Genomic DNA, 17,095 nt, shown 5'->3' with positions numbered 1-17,095 from the left:
TTTTTCTTCTGGTTAATTTTCTTGATAAACTTTTATTTTTTATTGCAGCTTATGCATGTAGCTCAAGCATTACAACCAGCATTCACATAGGAAAATTATATAAAATAGATAATTCATAGCGTGTTTCCAAAGACATACATTGTGTAGACAAGGTTACAAATAAAGATATAAATATACAAAAAAAGCGGAAGTCAGAAGGCAGTCAGATATAGGACATGTACAATGTTAGAGCACTCATGTAGCTTAAGACTTGTGTAATATATAGGTAAGTATATGATAATCGAATACAAGTGTATATAATTTATACAAAAATGGAAAAGAGAAAGAAAGGTGTCTGGTATTCACCTATCAGGCAATGTAATAGGAGATCATCCACAGGATTCCGGTTTCATACCATTGAGGGAGCCGCATACTGTAATACATTTGAGATTGGGTTGAGGTTGATAAAGTTGTAATATGGCTTTCCCACCATTGTCGGAATAGTTGCAAAGTCAATGATAAAATGGCTGAATAGAGTAAGGTGGCAATAAGGACAGGTTGTGGACCCCCTGTCTATGGAGTACCTGGACTACAAGGAGCAAGTGCGGGGGATATTACAACCAGAGTTGGTGATGACTAATCTTTTTTTTTTTTTTTAAAGGTTTTCATTTTTTGTCTTACTATTTTTAAAAAAACTGTCCTTTATGGAAAATAGAATGGGGAAATGTAACAAACCTTCTATAGTGTGGTTTTATGGACAAGTGGCATTATTGCCTCTAGCAACCAACTAGCTTCAACCTAACATTTAATAGAATTTATTTGGCAAATGATAGCTAGAAGTATTTTGGTAGCTATAGTCTACATCTCCACTTGACCAGAAATCCACTCATAAAGTTTGAAAAATTCCCCCTATATCTTTTGTTTTGACAAATATTAAAGAAGATTAAAAAAAACTTACCTGTTTGCTCTAAAACATAATGTCTTGATATCATTACAGAGAATTAGCTGCAAAACATAGATGCAAATCCTGGAGAGAGAGAAGTGGAAGAAGTCATAAGAGACGTGCCTGGAGATCTCTCCTAGTGTCCAGCATTCCATCCCCCCCAGGGGAGAGGCTGGCGCTACGTTGGTTGCACTGACCGGGACCCGCCATCACCCATGGCTGCTACCCGGAGAAACCCCACACCAACCACCGGTGAATCATACCTTACATGCCTGGTGCCTCTATCCACCTCTGCTGATGGGGCCCAGCCAGAGCAGAGGATCTTTGGCACCAGGACCCATGCCAGTACCAGCTCCCGTCTGCCAGCTGACAGTCTCTCCTGATGGAGCAGAGCGATAGGGGAATGCTGGGACCTACCCGCGGCCGCCATCTTGCCGTTTCCACCTGTGGACTGCTTGTATCAGCTGCTGAGAGAGTCAAATATGGTTCACCATCTGACATCTTGCTTCCTTCTGCGGGGCTGCAGTGAGTCACCCTCTCTGCTACATCAGTATCCAGGGGCCCCCTAGATTACTTGAACTCCTTTTTAACCAGGTACTACCACCCCACTGTATGCTGTGCCTGTATGCTATACCTCTACCATTTGTATACCCTGCCAGCAACAACCTACACAGTACACCCCAGATGGTTGCCTCGAATGGTTCTCCTGTGGCACTGGTGTATCTATAATTGGTGCAGTGTGTGCGGTGCACACGGACCTCTGAGTCCAGAGGAGGCCCCCACTGCACACGCTGCACCCATTTTCTAAACACTTACCCCTCCAGAGTCCCACGCCGACGTCAGCAGCGCAGTAGAAAAATCACTGCGAAAATGGCCGCAGCGTGATCTGTGCATGTGCAGTAGAGTCTGAGCCCTCTAGAGCTCAGACTCTCCAGCGCTGCCAGCAGAGAGAAGGGGGCCCGAATGGAGGAGGCAGCACACGGGCCTCCTCCTCTCGTAAAGCGTCCCTGCCCTGTAAGCAGATGTGGTACCTGTAGATTAAATTATGCAGGGTATTATTATTATTATCCTTTATTTATATGGCCCAACAGGGGTTCTGCAGCGCCCAATTACAGAGTATATAAACAAATAATCAAAACAGGAAAACAGCAACTTACAGTTGAAGACAATATAGGACAAGTACAGGCAGAGCTGGATTAAGGCTTTGGGGGGCCTGGGGTACTTACGACAGGGGGGCCCTAAAATGTAATATTAAAATCGTAATCACTACAAAGTATAATATAAATATACACACATATATATATATATATATATATATACACACACACATAGAGTGACACACACGCACATATGTACATTATATATATATATATATATATATATATACCTAGAACCTAAACTTTAACTGTAGCCACACTTACTTTCTTTGGACAGCTGTCACTCAGCTGTCCTGTGTGCAGCGCCGGTGTTTGGCGGTGGGGAGCCGAGACAGGCAGCGGGGAGCCGGGACAGCCAGTGTTGCGGGGAGCTCAGCGGCACCAGTGTTGTAGGGGTCTGAGAGCTGGCTGATAATGGGTGCTGGGCTGGCTGCTGTCTCCACGGAGTCCACGCGTGGCTGTCCTCCCTCCTCCTTCCCTGCAGCCTGCACGCCCAGCGGCAGCCAATGACTGAGCCGCAGGCTGCTGCTCCTCACGTTATTGGACAGCTGAGCCGTTGCTCAGCTGTCCTTCCATCACAGGCAGTGAAGTCAGTGGAGCCACCGCCGGGAGCCAGAGCGGCCAGGGACAGCAATCGCTGAGCTGCCCTGCCGCTGCGTGTGGCGCCGGCTCCCGGGAGCGCAGCACAACACCGCAGATCGGATCTCTGTTCTGATCTGCGGCGGCGATGGGGGGCCCTTTGAAAAAAGGGGGCCCGGGGTACTCATCCCCGGGACCCCCCTCTTAATCCGGCTCTGAGTACAGGGTAAACAAACATAGTTACATCAGCAGATAACACTGAAATAAGTATCAGGTGGCAGAGAACTGCTGGAGTTGATGCAGTTGAAGATTATTAAAGTAAGAGAAAGGATAAGCACATGAGGAAAGAGGGCCCTACTCATGAGAGCTGACATTCTAAAGGGGAGGGGTAGACAGACAGTGGTGACACAGACGGGGTAAATAGAGAGAGTGGAACAGAGGTTTAGGATGAGATTTGGTTGGGTTTGGTGAAGAAGTGGGTCTTGAGAGCCCGTTTGAAGTTTTGTAGAGAGGTGGAGAGTCTGAGGGGGAGAGGTAGGGAATTCCAGGGAATTGGAGCAGCACGTGAAAAATGTTGGAGGTAGCAGTGGGAGGAAGTAATCAGTAGACAGGAGTCGGCGTGCATTAGCAGAGCGAAGTGGACGGGTTTGGGAGTATAAGGGGACATAAAGTCAGAGATGTCAATGGGAGATGAGTGGGTGAGTGCTTTGTAAGCGAGTGTGAGAAGCTTGAAATGGATTCTGAAAGGGAAGGGAAGCAAGTGAAGGGCTTGTATGAGAGGAGGTGGTCGACGTAGTGCGTTTGGTGAGGCAGATGAGCCAGGCGGGTATACCATACTACTATACACGTCAGCTTACACACATATGCATTGGATCCTTGTATGGCTTATCTTGCACAGTGTAACCTTTGTAATGTGCCCAACATGGATGCCTCATCTGGTATGCTTGTGGCTGAGGCAAAAAATACATAGATCTGACAGTTGTGTTTGGACACTACCTCTAGCATTAAGATGCCGCAGTCATCCCCATTTTATGTCAATTCTTTTAGGAGTGACCTATCCCACCAAGGGTATTCCTATGTAGTGCAACCTAGATGGCTGCCTGACTTGATATCTCTTGGGGGTGGAATATACAGCCCATGGAAGTTTTTACACAAAATGTCTGCTCCAACCCGACAGTATGCTTATTATGCACTCTAAGCGCTGTTTTAATGATTTCTGTGGGATTCTTTTACTTGATGTCTGTAAAGCTATTTTGAGTCTTATGGGATAAAAGCGTTATACAAAATAAAATTATTATTATTATCAACCTTTACGCCACCTACACAAAACTCCCATGAATAGCCTATTACTCCCATTCCTGTTCCAGCACTACCTATAATTGAGGTGATTACAGATTTTCAAAAGACTAAGGTAGACTTTATGACTGCAGAAATATGCGAGTGGGCAGATGAGGAGGCAGAACCATATGTTGTATTACATTAGTGATAATCTGAATAGTTTGGCAAGAGCTATGGCGGCCCAAACATCTGTTTATATTAGAAACACAATGTTCATGTAATGAAGATTTATTATGTATGACATGTAGTTTGATTTGAAAAATAGTTATGAAGTCACAAAACTTCAAAGTTTGTAGTGATAAACGTTTGGATTCTTTCAAAGTTTTGTGATGATTTCTACTTGTCTAATTAATTAATACATGACAAGAAGTTGAATATATCAACACAACACCAAGCAAACTTTTATTATTATTATTATTATTATTATTATTATTAATAATAATAATAATAATAATAATAATAAAGGGGAAGCTTTACTATGCATCATGACTTAAGCAATAGACTATGTTTTGACAGACAAACTAAATGGCTTATATATTTACAATGATAAATACATTGATGGCGAAGCAATGTTTGATGGTTTTCTAAAGTCTGCATTGATGGCAGAGGTACATTTTTTTTGGGCTTTAGTAAATCAGCAGTTTGCAAAACCGACATTTAATCAATATACAGTACCCCTTAGAACAGTATGCAATGCTGTTTTCCTAGAGACAATCTGTGCCCACGGCTCAACAGGCAGAAAAAAATCCCCAATCATGTAATCACAGATCACATTACAGCTATCTCTCAATATCTCAGATATATATCAGATGTAAAAAAATGGACAGTTGGGCCTAATTCAAGGTTGACTGCAAAACAACATTTTCCACTAATGGGCAAAACCACGTGCACTGCAGGGGAGGGGGGGGGGGGGTGTTGTGTGCAGATATAACATGTGCAGAAAGTTCGATTCGGGTTGGTTATGTTGTTTCTGTGCAGAGTAAATACTGGCTGCTATATTATTACCCTGCTATTTAGATCTCTGTTTGAACACACCCCACCCAAATCTAACTATCTCTCTCTCTCTCTGTCTCTCTCTCTCTCTCTCTCTCTCTCTCTATATATATATATATATATATTATTATTATTTTATTATTATCCTTTATTTATATGGCTCCACAAGGGTTCTGCAGCGCCCAATTACAGAGTACATAAACAAATAATCAAGCAGGAAAACAGCAACTTACAGTTGACGACAATATAGGACAAGTACAGGGTAAATAAACATAGCTACGTCAGCAGATGACACTGGAATAAGCATCAGGTGGCAGAAGACTGCTGGATTTGGTGCAGTTGAATATTATTAAAGTAAGAAAAGGATAAGCACATGAGGGAAGAGGGCCCTGCTCGTGAGAGCTTACATTCTAAATGTATATATATATTACTTCTTATTATTTCACTTTTGATTCTAGAATACCTGGAAAACTCATACTGTTAGTATGTACTGTGGGCTATATAGTATTTGAGAAGCACTGTCCTAGATAACTGTAAAATATTTCACTTTGTGAGACAAGGTATTTAGGTGAGATGGGGTGAAAAGTGCCGAAGGTGCACAAGATCAAAAAGGGGGCGTGGCCTCACATGAAGAGGGAGCAGCATCACAGCTGGGCGTGTCTGGACCGTTTTCGGGGTGGCTATGTGACATCACACGTTCCCACCGCGAAGCAAAAGATGGCATTTGGCTGCACAATTGAATTGCAATCGCATCGCTGGGTGGCCAATAGCATGCTGGGTGACCTTGCCCTGTGCTGGGTTGCCCCCAGCATGCGATCGTTAGCAGTTACAGTTTTGCTAATTTATCAAAACTGCAACTGATGCTGAATAAGGTCCATAATCACTTGTAAGGGGTGAATGGTATTCCTGCAATAGGGTCCTTGCTGTGTTTGTTCAATTCTGACACACAAAAAAATACTCAGCAGAAATTGTATGTTCAATGGTACAACACAAGTGCTTCAGCATTCTTACTAGATTGTGAAATGGGCAGCACGGATGGTGTAATGGTTAGCATTACTGTCTCACAGCACTGAGGTCAATTCCCACCATGTGCAGGGAGTTTGAATATTGGGGGTAATTCCAAGCTAATCGCAGCAGGAAATTTTTTAGCAGTTGGCCAAAACCATATGCACTACAGGGGGGCCAGATATAACATGTGCAGAGAGCGTTAGATTTGGGTGGGTTATATTGTTTCTGTGCAGGGTAAATACTGGCTGCTTTATTTTTACACTGCAATTTAGATTGCAGATTGAACACACCACACCCAAATCTCTCTCTCTCTGCACATGTTATATCTGCCTCCCCTGCAGTGCACATGGTTTTGCCCAACTGCTAAAAAATTTCCTGCTGCGATCAACTTGGAATTACCCCCATTATCTCTGTGCTTGCATGGGTTTCCTCCACAATCCAAAAATATACTGGCAGGTTAATTGGCTTCCAACAAAATTATCCCTAGCTGGAATGTGTCTGTATGTACATGTGATAGGGAATATAGATTGTAAGCTCCACTGGGGCAGGGACTGATGTGAATGGACAAATATTCTCTCTAAAGCTCTGTGGAATACGTGTGAGCTATATATAAATAACTAGTAATAAATAAATAATATACTGCATTCTCATTAATATTATTTCAGACTTCATCTGCAGGTGATATATAGTTTAAAAACTGTGATTAACAAACAATGTAATAAATGAGTGTCAGCACTAGAACATATGGTTTCAAAAGTATGACATTAAAAATATTTTCATTAATGGGAAATTAATCATTTGAAGTATAAGTTTTCCTAAATAGCAGTTACGTTTTTATGGTGCAGAGAAAAAGAACGAGCAGGCTGGATGGATCTGCCATCAAATTCTATGTTTCCATTGTTATGTTTCTATGACGCAGTACATGATAGAGAGAGATGCCGCATGGAACAGAACAGGATAATAACACCCTGCCCAATATAAACAAAGCGGCAGGTAAGATACAAGTCAACTGAATAATAAATCATGAGAAATATTCACACTGACAGAATGACAGACTAATGCAATCAGTGAATTCAGGTCCTTATACAAACACACACAAGTCCATACAACCACACATGACCCATGAAAAACGATACTATTTTTATTAGTCTAAGAATTATAACTTCAGTCTTATGTAAACAATGTACTTGCAGCAGATGTAGAATTTTCCATTGCCTCAGGCACCACATTTTTTTGTACCTGCCCGTCCACACAAAAGTGGTTTAGATGAGAGCTACTATCCCTGACACCTTGTACAATAAACTAAGAATTTGAGTCAGGGCAGTAAGTAGGGCTGTGTGAGAGGGGTAACCATTCAGGGTGGAAAACCTAAGGAAGGCGGGGAATGAACAGATATTCATATTTTTGGTTAATGCACTTAATCTTGAGGGTAAGGAGGTGTCAGTTGTCTTTCTTGCCCGAGCTTGTGTTGCTTTTTGTTAACCCAGTGTTACTGTCAGGAAGGGGCGCCACAATGTTTTCAGTTTGGGGGCCAAAGATAAAATGGCATTTTGGTTCCCCTATATACCTATTCCTGTAATGCACAGGAAATCCCTTTCTGCTCCCCAGTGGTGCTGCTGCTAGCCTCACCCTGCATTGTGCTGTGCTGCCAGCCTCCCCCTCCCTCCCTCTCCCCCAGTGTGGGTGAGCGCTCACCTACGAATCCCTGTGGGTGGCTTCACCTCAGGGTGCTGTTTCCCATCTGCTGTCCTCCTAGCTGGCTCTCTCTCTCTGGGCGGGATTCAATTATTTTCACCTCTTTCCACACCCATTCTGTTTCTGCCCTCGGGGGCGTGGTATCATTATTTCAGCTCGCTACCCTTGAAGTAGTGAAGCACCCAACCCTTTACACGGCTAAACCTGATTACTATGGGCGCAATATGCACGATAATGGAGATCATTTTAGACAGGAGTTTGGATTCATCTGAATTCTAACCCACTGAGTCTTCACTGGATGCATTACTGGGAGGAAGCACCACGCCTCCTCCCAGTAATGCATCAGTGAATACTCAGAGTGAGAGCCGGCTAGGACAGAGGATGGGACATCACCCTGCGGCAGCAGAGCGCTTGAAATGGTGAAGCCGCCCACGGGGATCCAGAAATAAGTGCTCCCCCGCACTGGGCATTGGCGCCTCTGTTTTATTTGGGAAGGGGGCAAGCTGCCCCCTTGCCCCCCCTGTTCCGACGCCTCTGCTGTCAGACTTGGATTCATTTGTGAATATGGTCTAGGAATGACCTCAGGAGCATGGAACGCTAGGTTGATGTAATTTCTTTTCATGCAAAATAGGAGAGCGAAAAGAGGTGGAATAGCTTAGCAATAGATGCTGGAATGTGGAGCAGGACCAGCTCCTCAGGATTGCTGGAAAATTACCAACTATTTAAACGTAGGTGCTGGAAAGCGGAGCAGCACCAGCTATTTAGGATTCCTGGGTTATGACTAGCTACTTAGACTTAGATGCTGGGATGGAAAGCCTTATTTGTACTAGCCACCTGGATGATGTCAGTGAACCCATGACCGCACAGATAAAGCTAGTGAAGTGCCACATGCCCGTCCCCATAAGAAGCTAGAATGACACCAGCATGGAGTATGAGGGAGCAACACGGAGAAGAACTGCAAACAGTCCCATTCTGTGCTCTTGGACCCAGTAAGCCCAGCGGTTAGTATTCCAAACCTGAAGTTCTAGTGGCAAAGGCTACCTATTTCATTATCCCAGTCAGAGGGGGGGGGGGATTAACAGGAGCCTCAATACCCTCCTCCACATACATCTCACACAATACATCATACACCTTCTCTATTTAAACTCCTCTCTCCAGAATGTATTTCTCCCACCATATAATTATATCCCGCATGCTATTTTTTTTATTTAATAACAGTTATTTATATAGCGCACACATATTCTGCAGCACTTTACAGAGAATATTTGACCATTCACATCAGTCCCTGCCCCAATCCCTACCACATGTGCAGGCACACACATTCATGTTAGGTTTTGATTTTATTGTTGGGAGCCAATTGACCTACCGGTATATTTTTGTATTGTGGGAAGAAACCGGAGTACCTGGAGGAAACCCACACTACAGGGAGAATATACAAACTCCACACAGATAGGGCCGTGATGGAAATCAAACACATGATCTCAGTGCTGTGAGACAGTAACTCTAAACATTACACCATTCGTGCTGCACAATAAGAATCCCTACTCACCAGCCTAAGAATCAGTAACATACATCATACTCACTAAGCATCCATATTGTCTTTCATACCCTGCTCCTCCTAGTGACTGCTAACCCAACTCCGGGCACCATGCAATCCCCACTTACTTCCACTTTATACTACCAATCCCTCCAAATGTATCCACATGCCTTCACTATGCGCTCTCCGAGGGAATTCATTTGCTAGATTATTTGGTTGATATAAATGCTACATGACCAAAATAGAGAGGATTTTTGGTTTATTATGACTTTCATTAATTTAAGTTCTGATTGTAGTGAGACATAAAGTCAGAGAGAAGCTGAGAACCAAAGAAGTTCCTCAAATTTCCATTTGGAATCAAATCTTGCTGGTGGCAGCATTGGGCAATTAATAACAAGTGTGAGGTATAATTAGAGGGGGATTTAAATAATACTTATATAGACCAAATGGTTTTATTGTCACATACACACTGCTCTGATGAGTGTTGTATACATGGGTTGTCTAGGTGTAAATTTGCTCCCACAAGCTGGATTTATCCTGGAAGAGCGAGATAAGGAGGTACCCTAACTCATACTACATAACACAATAAAGTAGATCTATTCAGAATTGTTCCAGTTCTGGGTACAATATGAACTGTTTAATCTTGTGTGAACTGTCAGATTAGAATTAGGGGTTTTTCTTAACACTGCTCATTCTAAACATCAATGGACAAAATGCATATTAGGTAGCGTTCGTGTGGATTCTAACTCTGAATATCTTGGAGAAATCTGGATTGAAAATAAACATTTAGAAATAGTAGTGATCTTTGGCTGAAGTGATTTCTGAGTGTTCTTGAGCTAAACTCCTGGGCAAATCATCAGCTTTTGTGCTTTGTAGTGAACCAAGACAATAATATTGCTCACTTCCTCTGGCATATGTTCAAATGTGGAGTCGACTCTATGTAAGTGTATAGGCCTTTTTAAATGGTCATGGTATATGCAGAAAGCCTGTTTTTAATATTTTCTTAAGGACACATTGTACATTGGCATTAGCTATTTTTTGGCAGTAAAAATACAATTTCTTGACAAATTGCCTTTAATAAACAGCGAGTCCCAAAAATCCATGTATGTATTTTAGACTCTTGGGTTGTTACCAATCCAATATATCTAGTACTTTACAAAAATCAGCTGGAATTCCTACCGTAACTATTATGTATTCCAAGAAGGAAAGCAGAACCTTCAAAGATACATTTTTCAAATGTTAAAAAACAAAATATTATCAGAGACTATTTGAAGCACAGATGGACATGATAAATAGGGCAAATACACTAAATATTGTCTTTGTAAACTACACGAATGATAAATTCCTGGAAGATAATTAGAGAAATAACAGAAGCCAAAATACATTAATAGGCTTTTCATATGTGCGCCGGGTCTCTGTGATTCAAATCCAATGGAAAACTCTTCTCAGATCCAACTTAAAAGAAATACTGATCTCATTTGTCAGTAATAACTGAGTTGTCAGCTGAACCCTAACAAATACAGGTGAAATTCAGAAAATTAGAATCTCGTGAAAAAGTAAATTTATTTCAGCAATTCAACTTAAAAGGCGAAACTAATATATTATATAGACTCATTACATGCAATGTGAGATATTTCAAGCCTTTATTTGTTATAATTTTGATGATTGTGCCTTACAGTTTAAGAACACCCAAAATACAAAATCTCAAAAAATTATAATATAACATAATAAAATCAATAAAAAAAGGATTTTACAGAAATGTCAGCCCCCTGAAAAGTATAATCATGTATATATACTCAGTACTGCCCCTTTTGCATGAATTACTGCCTCAACGCGGCGTGGCATGGATTCTATCAGCATGTGGCCCTGCTGAGGTGTTATGGAAGACCAGGATGCTTCAATAGTGGCCTTCAGCTCTTCTGCGTTGTTCGGTCTCATGTCTCTCCTCTTTCTCTTGGAAAATGCCCCATAGATTCTCTATGGGGTTCAGGTCAGGCGAGTGTGGGGGAGCTCCACAGGGAGTGGACTGAGGCTAGAGTTAGTGCGTCAAAAGAAACCACACACAGACGTCGTATTCCTCTTGTCAAGCCGCTCCTGAACAACAAACAACGTCAGAAGAGTCTTACCTGGGCTAAAGAAAAAAAGAATGGTCTGTTGGTCCAAAGTCCTCTTTTCTGGTGAGAGCAAATTTTGCATCTCATTTGGAAACCAAAGTCCCAGAGTATGGAGAAAGACTGAAGAGGAACACAGTCCAAGATGTTTGAAGTCCACTGTGAAGTTTCCACAGTCTGTGTTGATTTGGGGAGCCATGTTATCTGCTGGTGTTCGTCCACTGTGCTTTATTAAGTCCAGAGTCAACGCAGTCATCTACCAGGATATTTTAGAGCACTTCATGCTTCCTTCAGCAAACAAGCTTTATGGAGATGCTGACTTCATTTTCCAGCAGGACTCGGCACCTGCCCACACTGCCAAAAGTACCAAAACCTGGTTCAATGACCGTGGGATTACTGTGCTGGATTGGCCAGCAAACTCGCCTGACCTGCCATTGCCAAGAGAAAGATGAGAGACATGAGACCGAGCAATGCAGAAGAGCTGAGGGCCGCTATTGAAGCATCCTGGTCTTCCATAACACCTCAGCAGTGTCACAGGCTGATAGAATCCATGCCACGCCGCACTGAGGCAGTAATTTGTGCAAAAGGGGCCCAAACCAAGTACTGAGTACATATGCATGATTATACTTTACAGAGGGCCGACATGTCTGTATTTAAAATTCTTTTTTAATTGATTTTATGTAATATTCTAATTTTCTGAGATTTTGGATTTGGGGTTTTCTTAAGGTGTAAGCCACAATCATCAAAATTGTAACAAATAAAGGCTTTAAATATCTCACCTTGCATGTAATGAGTCTATATAATACAGGTTGAGTATCCCTTATCCAAAATGCTGGGGACCAGAAGAATTTTGGATAACGGATTTTTCCGTATTTTGGAATAATTGCATACCATAATAAGATATCATGGTGATGGGACCTAAGTCTAAGCACAGAATGCATTTATGATTCATATACATCTTATACACAGCCTGAAGGTCATTTTAGCCAATATTATTTATAACTTTCTACATTAAACAGTGTGTGTACATTCACACAATTCATTTATGTTTCATATACACCTTATACACACATCCTGAAGGTCATTTAATACAATATTTTTAATAACTTTGTGTATTAAACAAAGTTTGTGTACATTGAGCCATCGAAAAACAAAGGTTTCACTATCTCACTCTCACTCAAAAAAATTCCGTATTTCTGAATATTCCGTATTTCGGAATATTTGGATATGGGATATTCAACCTGTACAATAGTTTCACCTTTTAAGTTGAATTACTGAAATAAATGAACTTTTGCACGATATTCTAATTTTCTGAGTTTCACCTGTACGTCTTCCTGCACAATGCCCTTATCACTGTGTTACTGGTATGGGGTACTGTACATGTGTAGACAGCTCACCTCCTCACTGATGCAGTGACGTAACATGCTGGGTGCGGGGGCTGCAGCCCGCACCCGGGTGTCACCCTCGGAAGGGGTGACATCAAAGTGCCGGCTCTTTTGCAGTGACAGGAGCCGGGTGCAGCAGTGTGATATTCACCTGTAGCACTCGGCTCCTGTCACACATGAATAGGTGGCACTGCACTCAGCCCAGTCTCTGGGGGCAGGCAGCATCTCCGGGGATGCAGGACACGCAGTGAAGAAATGGAGAAACCCATGAAGTTACGCCGCCTTTTGCTAGGTCACATCCCCTTTTCACACAGCCGCTCCAGAGGCATGGGGGGAGCAGTGCATAGTGCGCACTGGGTGTCTCCATACCTGGTGACGCCTCTGTACTGATGCATTCTGCTACCCTGGCAAACTTATGGGTGTGGGCATTTAGTGACTAAGGGGTCCCTGCTCAGTGCAAATTAGAGATGAGAGGGTTCAGTTTCCGGAAAACCCAACACACCCAAACTTCAGGAATTCGAGGGAATCCAAGCGTCGGCTCGGATTTTCCCTTCTTGCTCGGATTACAAATCGAGGCAAAATTTCATCATCCTGGCATTGGATTCTCGAGGGTTTTGAATTCGATATAAGTCCCCAGGGACGCTTTTACAGAGGAGGGGGGCTGTGTACAGACTCCGAGTGGGTCCCCTCCTCTGCACGGTGCTGTAGACAGAGTCTACTGCGCATGCGCAGTTCTTCGCAAACATGGCGTCCACCATGTCCCAGAGACTAAATTGCTACTACGCATGTACGGTGGTCATTCTGCCGGCAATTTTTTTTAAAGTGGCTGGGGCTTCACCGCGTGACTCCAGAATGGTAAGTAATAAAATATGGGTGAAAGGTGTGCACCGTACACATTGCACCCATTATAGAAATGCCAATGTAAGTCTTTCCCGAAGTGATTTGAGCGCCATTTCACACAGGACTGCCAGAGAGCTGTGTGCTGACAGTCTGTGCTGGTGAAATTAATTACTGCTGCAGTGCTGACCTATATAGCTGACCTATCTGTCCCCTCAGATTCTAGTGTTAATATTGGCTAAGCTAGATACAGAAAAAGCAGTTACAAATCATTGTTTATTATTAGATATAGTGCAGGAAGTTACATCTATTGTATAAGTGTATTACACTGGTACTGCTGACCATTAACCCTTGGCACTACATACAATCATTACATTGCAGCCCAGAGCTCCCTATAGGGCAGCATTAACCCTTGGTGCACACTGGTGTTTTTGGAGGGATGTAGTTATATTGCCGGCAGTCGGGATCCTGGCGGTCAGGATATCGACGCAGGAATCCTGACCACTGGCAATGCTGTCAGCCGGAATAACAGCTAACAAGGGCTATTCCCACTCCTTGATGTCTACGACACTCATAGAGCCCGTAGCATGTCGAGCGCAGCGAGCCCGCAAGGGGCATCATTGCACTCACCACCCTGCTAGTATTCTAGCGCAGGGATCCCGGCGACGGTATGCTGACCGCCAGAATCCCGGCCGCTGACATCCCATACCCAATGCGTTTTGTGGCACTGCCTAGAGTTCATTGTAGCCCAGAGATCCTAATACAGGGCAGCAGCATTAACCTTTTTTTTGTGCACAGTGCACACTGGAGCCCGCAAAGTTTTGGGTTAAAACTTAAAAAGAAAAGTTTAAAAGCAGTGAAAACAATAACTATTTTTTTTTGTACAACTTATGTGCTTTAGGTGCAGTACCACACTGTGTTCACATAAATATAAGCACTGTGACTCAACAGTGTGAGTTGTCATTTGCAAAAAAAAAAAGTGTTATTTTTAACAATTTAAGTGTGCTGTAGATGCCATGCCACACTGCGTTCATAAATAAATTTATAAGCACTGTCACTCTGCAGTGCGAGTTGTCATTTGCATAAAAAAAATGGTGTGTGCTGTAGGTGCCGTGCCACTGCGTTAATAAATATAAGCGCTGAGTCGATATAGATCACGATCAGTCAATAGAAGAGCTGGAGAAACAATAAAGTTATAGTGCTGTGGCTGCTGCCAGTCATGATAGTACTTCAGCATCTACTAAAGTTGGTCCAGGGGGCAGAAAGTGTAGGAAAGGGCACCTACATTTTTCACAATATTTAAATAACGTTGTAGAGGTTCACATTAAGAACTGACAAATCAGTGCCCCCCCCCCAAAAAAAAAAAAAAAAAAAGAACACAAAGGGCGGGATGTACTAAAGCAAAAATGCGGTAAAACCCCCGAAAACGGGGGTTTTACTGCATTTTCATATTTACTAACACCCTACCGCCGCGTTTTCGGCGTCCAGGGTATCGCCATCTCTGGATGGCGATACCCTATAGAAGCCTATGGGCTTCTTTTCGCCGACCGCCGCAACCCGCCGACACCGTCGACACCGCCGCAGACGCCTCCCCCCCTCCCCCCCCAGTTTACCTTCCTCCATGATGCCCCGGACCCGGAAGGTAATCTCCTCCTCCCCCTAGCAACGCAGCCGGACGTCCTTCCGGCTGCAGGGGGGAGGAGGAGGCGCCGGGGGCAGCCTGCTGCTGCTACCCGGCATCAAGGCAGTGTGGGGACCCCATGGAGGTGACGGAGACCCCCCGCAGACCACCTAACAGGTATCGCGGGGGGCCGCCGTCGCCGCATCGCGATGTTGATCGCATATGTTAGTACATACGCGATCAACATCGCTGCGGTAACCGGCGAGGTGCGGCGATGTATGTTAATACATCCCGCCCTAAGGCTGAAAGTGTGTTGACAAATCCATGAGGAGAGTCTAGGAGTGTTCACATTAGCTATGTGTGAGTGTGACATTTCTCACACTGTACTCATAGAGAAGTCTCCTTCACCTCGTCGCACACCCTGCACCCATTTTATTATACTTACCATTCCAGAGTTCAGCAGCAGCTGGCAATGCAGACAGAAATCACTGTGAAAATGTTGCAGCGGCCATTTTCCTGGTGATTTGCACTTATGCAGTAGAGATGTCCACAGGAATGAGGCACAGGCTTCATGATCCCAGAGACTTGCCATAACTCATAATATATTTTATATTCAGTAATCACACATAATAATAAAAAATCACATCAATAAAAACAACAGTAGTAAGACATATTCATTAACTGTGATAAAACTCCTCTTTCCTATAAAATAAAATGCTAATGCTACTCCTGACCTCTATGGAGAGAAATCAACTGTTTTGCACACGGACAACCACTAGATGGCACCCGACGGAGCAATTCAAGTGTTGCTCTATTTAGGCATGCACAGCCGCTGGTGCTGACATTACTGTTACGTTGGCCTAGTAACTAGTGTAAATATAATAAGGAATATATCATACAGCTAGATTTGATGTTCTATTCTGGGATGCAATCAGTATAGCACTTGTACTTAGATATAAGATGACAAATCTCTAATCTTTATGATGAAAAATACATTTGATTAATAACAAATAGATGCAGTTTTTCAATCCAGTGACGTGTTAGACAGGAGATTAGTATATATGGTGAATGTGATCTATAGTGATATGTATATGATATGTGATAGTATATATGGTGATTAAAGTCCTCCAATTGCAGAACAATAAAAAACATGAACAGAGAGAGTATTAGCTCTTCTTACCAGCAGCTGTGCTGCGTACACCAAGTGATCTAGTAGAGAGTCCTCCTACTGCCGTGCCAGGTTATTTACATTAGATATTGGAGGCTGGGTAATAGAGCAATCACTCTTATAATAACTCTGGTAATCTCCTAGCAGCTGGAAGAAATAAATAGTGAATGCCCCAGGCAGCAGACTTCTGCAACCAGGGGTTCCACACAGAATACAAATAGCAGCTCCTATCTAACTAGTTGCTCTAAAAATGATCCCTGGTTTTATCAGAGAAAATTACATACTTACCTTCAGAAGATATGGATTTATATTACCTTGAGATTAGGGTTAAATTTTTGTCAGTAGATCTGGTTGCAGCTTTCACTGAAGCAATGTCCAAACCCAAAGTACAGTTAAATTAGCATCACTCCTAAAGATTCTTTTTTCCAACCAGCCAATTAGTTGCCCTAATTGGAATTAGCGCCTGCTCCTACTTACTGTAAGTAGGGGAGCCGCCGCTACCTCCAGCCCGGAGAAGAGAGGAGAAGAGACATGGAGCCCCAGGTCCTGGCACCTGCACAATGGTTCCGGTAGCTGATGGGACCGGCACATGCGCAGATGCTAGTGTGAGACTGTGCAAACCCCTGGCTTCTATGGACTGCATCGGCTACAGCCCATAGAAGCGGGATTGGGCTGAGTGAAAGGCAGGAAGCCAGCTCTCTGCCTATCGCAGCATGGTCCGGCAGTCCCTGAGGGAGAAACACC

At 43.2% G+C, this 17,095-nt stretch overlaps 1 protein-coding gene across 2 annotated transcripts in view; it reads right to left on the bottom strand.

Moving 5' to 3' along the window:
* LOC135057860 (fas-binding factor 1 homolog) overlaps positions 1–16,423 on the bottom strand; it is a 156,602-nt gene extending 140,179 nt beyond the window's left edge. The window contains exon 1 of one of the 2 annotated variants that reach the window (XM_063963587.1): positions 16,364–16,423. The gene's annotated coding sequence lies outside the window, so the exon portion shown is untranslated. The remainder of the gene's footprint in view (positions 1–16,363) is intronic. The other variant, XM_063963589.1, reaches the window with a different exon arrangement.
* Positions 16,424–17,095: the final 672 nt, after the last annotated feature.

Source organism: Pseudophryne corroboree, chromosome 3 (genome assembly GCF_028390025.1).
Source record: "Pseudophryne corroboree isolate aPseCor3 chromosome 3, aPseCor3.hap2, whole genome shotgun sequence".
In the NCBI taxonomy this organism is placed as follows: Eukaryota; Metazoa; Chordata; class Amphibia; order Anura; family Myobatrachidae; genus Pseudophryne; species Pseudophryne corroboree.
Note: the sequence above shows the minus strand (reverse complement) of the source record. Positions and strands in the feature narration are given on the sequence as shown.